Genomic DNA, 5,580 nt, shown 5'->3' with positions numbered 1-5,580 from the left:
GTTTCTGGAAGTGGTCATACAAACTGGAAAATTTTCAGTCATTTTCATGGGCAATGAAATGTGTGCCGTATCATCTAATTTTTTGTTGCCCTATTTACCTTTTTTTTTCCTTTTTATCTATGTAGCGCTGCCCCCGTAAGAGCTGCTAGATATTCATTCTGCGGGTCCCCCTGGCTACCAACACACAGCCATAAGCAAATGCAATTTCTTATTTCCTCTTGGCTCACACTTAAATAATCAGTCCAGGGGTATTTGGTTGTTTTGTTGTTTAATTTATAATGGGGATAGGAGAAGGAAATAGTGGGATACTGCAATTACCTATTCACAATATTGAGGACTTCTATCTTCACTACTCTGCTTTTAGATGTGGAACAGCCAGGCTGTCAATCCATCCTGCCACATTGGATGAATAGGAATTAAGTCTCTTGGTTCCTTCAAGATGACTTGGTGGACAATCTCTTATCTTCAGGACATTCTCCCTAGTATCCTCTCTCTCTGCTGACACCCGTCCACGGACTATCCTACTAGCAGGGGTGGCCCCCCTCAGGTCAGGCCCCTTGACATGAGTCCCTGTACTCACGATACTGCAGCCACAGGGTCTCCAGTGTCTCCCCTCTCAGTCAGATTCCCTGGATCTCAGAGTTAAGCTCCTCTCAGCCACTCCTCTGGCCCTCAGGACGACCTCCTGCATCCACATGGCACTTCTACAGAGGAGGAGGAGGAGGCAGCCGCCGCCCCCCCCCCTCCCTCCGGGACTTCGTTCTCCAACGAAAGACCCTGAGCACATGTGCAAAAAATAAGGAATTTGTGTGTCTGTTAGACCCCTGGACCCTACACATTATGTTAAAGATTACATAGTCCCGACCCCTGGCCCTACACATTATGTTGTACATTATATAGTCCTAGACCCTACACCCCACACTTTATATTGTACATTTCATAGTCATGACCCCTGCACCCCACACATTGTGTTGCACTTTACACCTAAACGTTTTGTTGTACATTACATAGTCTCGACCCCTAGACCATACACATTATGTTGAAGCTGACATACTCCCGACCCCTGGACCCTACACATTATGGTACATAGTGAGGTTGAAAAAAGACATCAGTCCATCCAGTTCAACCTATGATGTGTGTGTGTGTTTGCTGTTAACCATACATTGTATACCCCTGTATGTTGTACATTTTATACCCCTGTATGTTGTACATTGTATACCCCTGTATGTTGTACATTGTATACCCCTGTATGTTGTACATTGTATACCCCTGTATGTTGTACATTGTATACCCCTGTATGTTGTGGTCTTTAAGGTGCCCATCTAATAGTTTTTTAAACTATCGATGCTCCCTGCTGATACCACTGCTTGTGGAAGAGAATTCCACATCTTTACTGCTCTGACAGTAAAGAACCCTTTACGTAGTTTAAGGTTAAACCGTTTTTCCTCTAGTTTTAGTGAGTGGCCACGTGTCTTATTGTATTCCCTTTCTCTGAATAGTTTGTTCTTTATGCTCAGGTCACCAGTACAGTATTTGTACATTGATATCATATCCCCCCTCAATTGTCTCTTCTCCAGAGAGAATAGGTTCAGTGCTTGTAGTCTTTCCTCATAGCTGATGTCCTCCATTCCCCTAATTATCTTTGTTTCCCTTCTCTGGACTCTCTCCAGTTCCAGCACATCCTTCCTAAGGACCGGTGCCCAGAACTGGACAGCATACTCCAGATGTGGCCGGACCAGAGTCTTGTAGAGTGGGAGAATAATCTCTTTATTTCTGGAGTGAATCCCCTTTTTTATACATCCCAGTATTCTGTTGGCTTTGCTTGCAGCAGCTTGGCATTGCATGCCACTGCCAAGCCTGTTGTCCACCAGTACCCCCAGGTCCTTTTCTATCATAGATTCACCCTGAGTAATGTTGTAATGTTGAAGATTACGTAGTCCTGGCTCCTGGACCCTACACATTATGTTGAAGATTACATAGTCCCGACCCCTGTGTCCAACATATTACATTACATAGTCCTGACCCCTGCGCTTATGTTATTTGTTAAAGATTACATAGTCCCAACCCTTGGACCCTACACATTATGTTGAAGATTACATAGTCCCAACCCTTGGACCCTACACATTATGTGAAGACCCATTTGTACAACATATTGCTTTACATAATCCTGACCCCTGCGCTTATATGTTATATTGTACATTACATATGCATGACCCCTGCACTCTACACATTCCATTGTACATTTCATAGGCCTGACCCCCACCCCACATGTTATGTTAGTTGCTATATGTTAAGCATTTTAATTGTTTTAATGAAGCTCTTCTTTAAAAGAGAAGTGATGGGAATACAGAAAAACAAACAATCATACTCACCCATTGCTGCAGCACTGATCCCAACTGCATCTGTCCCCGAGAACTGAGCGATCAAACACCACTGATTGCTCAGTTCTCCCCTCCACTCTGAGCAGAGAGCTGTGACTGTCATTCAGCGGCTCTCTGCTCTCCCCTACAGGGCTCACTAGAGTGCTGGGCTGTGTAAGGAGTGGGAGCGGCTGGCTCAGGCTCTCAGCGAAACACAGCCAAAAGAGCTTTCCCCGTACTTCTCCTTTAACCGCTTCCCGTCCGCCCTATAGAAGTTTTACTGCTACAGGGCAGCACCTATGTGCCAGACCACGGCTCGCTTCCACTGTGATTACACACGGCGGGAGCTGATCTGTGGGGACTTCGGACTCAATGGCCGCAGACACCCGCTGATCGTTAGGCAGAGAGCCAGACTATGTAAACAAGGCAGAGAGCCATACTATGTAAACAAGGCAGAGAGCCAGACTATGTAAACAAGGCAGAGAGCCAGACTATGTAAACAAGGCAGAGAGCCAGAATATGTAAACAAGGCAGAGAGCCAGAATATGTAAACAAGGCAGAGAGCCAGAATATGTAAACAAGGCAGAGAGCCAGACCATGTAAACAAGGCAGACAGCCAGACTAGGTAAACAAGGCAGAGAGCCATACTATGTAAACAAGGCAGAGAGCCAGACTATGTAAACAAGGCAGAGAGCCATACTATGTAAACAAGGCAGAGAGCCATACTATGTAAACAAGGCAGAGAGCCAGACTATGTAAACAAGGCAGAGAGCCAGAATATGTAAACAAGGCAGAGAGCCAGACCATGTAAACAAGGCAGACAGCCAGACTATGTAAACAAGGCAGAGAGCCATACTATGTAAACAAGGCAGAGAGCCATACTATGTAAACAAGGCAGAGAGCCAGACTATGTAAACAAGGCAGAGAGCCAGGCTATGTAAACAAGGCAGAGAGCCATACTATGTAAACAAGGCAGAGAGCCATACTATGTAAACAAGGCAGAGAGCCAGACTATGTAAACAAGGCAGAGAGCCAGGCTATGTAAACAAGGCAGAGAGCCATACTATGTAAACAAGGCAGAGAGCCATACTATGTAAACAAGGCAGAGAGCATGTAAACAAGGCAGAGAACCATACTATGTAAACAAGGCAGAGAGCCAGACCATGTAAACAAGGCAGAGAGCCAGACTGTGTAAACAAGGCAGAGAGCCATACTATGTAAACAAGGCAGAGAGCCAGACTATGTAAACAAGGCAGAGAGCCATACTATGTAAACAAGGCAGAGAGCCAGACCATGTAAACAAGGCAGAGAGCCAGACTGTGTAAACAAGGCAGAGAGCCATACTATGTAAACAAGGCAGAGAGCCAGACTATGTAAACAAGGCAGAGAGCCAGACCATGTAAACAAGGCAGAGAGCCATACTATGTAAACAAGGCAGAGAGCCATACTATGTAAACAAGGCAGAGAGCCATACTATGTAAACAAGGCAGAGAGCATGTAAACAAGGCAGAGAGCCAGACCATGTAAACAAGGCAGAGAGCCAGACCATGTAAACAAGGCAGAGAGCCAGACCATGTAAACAAGGCAGAGAGCCAGACCATGTTAACAAGGCAGAGAGCCAGACCATGTAAACAAGGCAGAGAGCCAGACCATGTAAATAAGGCAGAGAGCCAGACCATGTAAACAAGGCAGAGAGAGACAGACTATGTAAACAAGGCAGAGAGAGACAGACTATGTAAACAAGGCAGAGAGAGACAGACTATGTAAACAAGGCAGATTGTTGTTCTGACAGGGGAGGAGGCCTGGATCCTGTGTCTCTGCAAAGCAGGAACAAGTATCCATGTCTTCCCCTAGTAAAAGCACCTCCCACAGTACACATAAACACTGGCTAGGCACACAGTTAACCTTCTGATCGCCCCTGGTGTTAACCCCTTTCCTTGACAGTGTAATTAGTACAGTGACAGTGCATATTTTTAGCACTGATCACTGTATTAGTGTCCCCGATCCCCAAAAAGTGTCAAAAGTATCAGTGTTAGAATGTCCGCCGAAAAGTCTGATCGCTGCCATTACAAGTAAAAAAATAAATAAATAACAATTCCTTAAAAATATCCCATAGTTTGTAGGCGCTATAACTTATGCCCAAACCAACTAATATACACTTATTGGGATTTTTTTTTTACCAAAAATATGTAGCAGAATACAAATTAACGTTCATTTATTTTTTATTATTATTATTATTTGATGTGCTTTTAAGCAGAAAGTAAAAAATAGGCGACGACCCCCAATATCCAGTCAGCTGACCACCATCGCTGTAGACTTTTCCACACAACCAAAAAAAGGAATCTGTGACAAATTCAACTCATCCAAAAAAAACCCACTGAATATAAAAACGTTTATATAAATATATTTGATAAAATAGCCCCCCGCGGGTTATCTCAAACCCCATAACAATACATGTAATAAGTGGCAGTACTTCCAGGGATGCCCTCACTAAAGATGGCCGCTCCTGTATGAAGCAGGAGGTCTGCCTGCAGTTAATATGGCTGCCCCAGTCTTTTCAGAGCTGTGTTCGCCTTTAATAAAGATGGCGCTTATGTCTCAACAGCCTGTAGTAAAAATGGCGACTTACCTAACTCATTTGCGCTACAGCTGCCAGCAGAAAAGATGGCGGCCACCCCAGTTTATCAACGCTATGACCGCCAGCACTAAAGATGGCAGAAGCGGCAAATATTTTGGCACATCAAAACCACACTCTTATCTGAAGCCACACCCACTACATATTAGCCACACCCACCATTGCTAGGTTTTTATTTTTTATAGATAGGTAATAACTCCCAATATCCAGTCAGCTGACCACCATCACTGTAAAACCTCACACTGAATATATAAACATGTTTATATAAATATATTTGATAAAAGAGCCCCCATGAGGGTTATCCTGACCTCCATGACAATACTACAGGCAATAAGTGGCAGTAGGTCCAGGGGTGCCCTCACTAAAGATGGCTGCTCCTGTATGAAGCAGGAGTATGCCTGCAGTAAAGATGGCTGCCCCATTATTTGAAGAGCAGTGTTCGCCTTCAATAAAGATGTCGCTGATGTCTCAACAGCCTGTAGTAAATATGGCGGCCTCCCTAATTAATTTGCGGTACAGCTGCCAGCACTAAATATGGCGGCCACCCCCCAGTATTCTGTCAAAATGAGCGCTATGGCTGCCAGC

The sequence above is a fragment of the Pelophylax lessonae genome (assembly GCF_965119305.1).
Source record: "Pelophylax lessonae genome assembly, chromosome: 3".
NCBI classification, from domain to species: domain Eukaryota; kingdom Metazoa; phylum Chordata; class Amphibia; order Anura; family Ranidae; genus Pelophylax; species Pelophylax lessonae.
Note: the sequence above shows the minus strand (reverse complement) of the source record.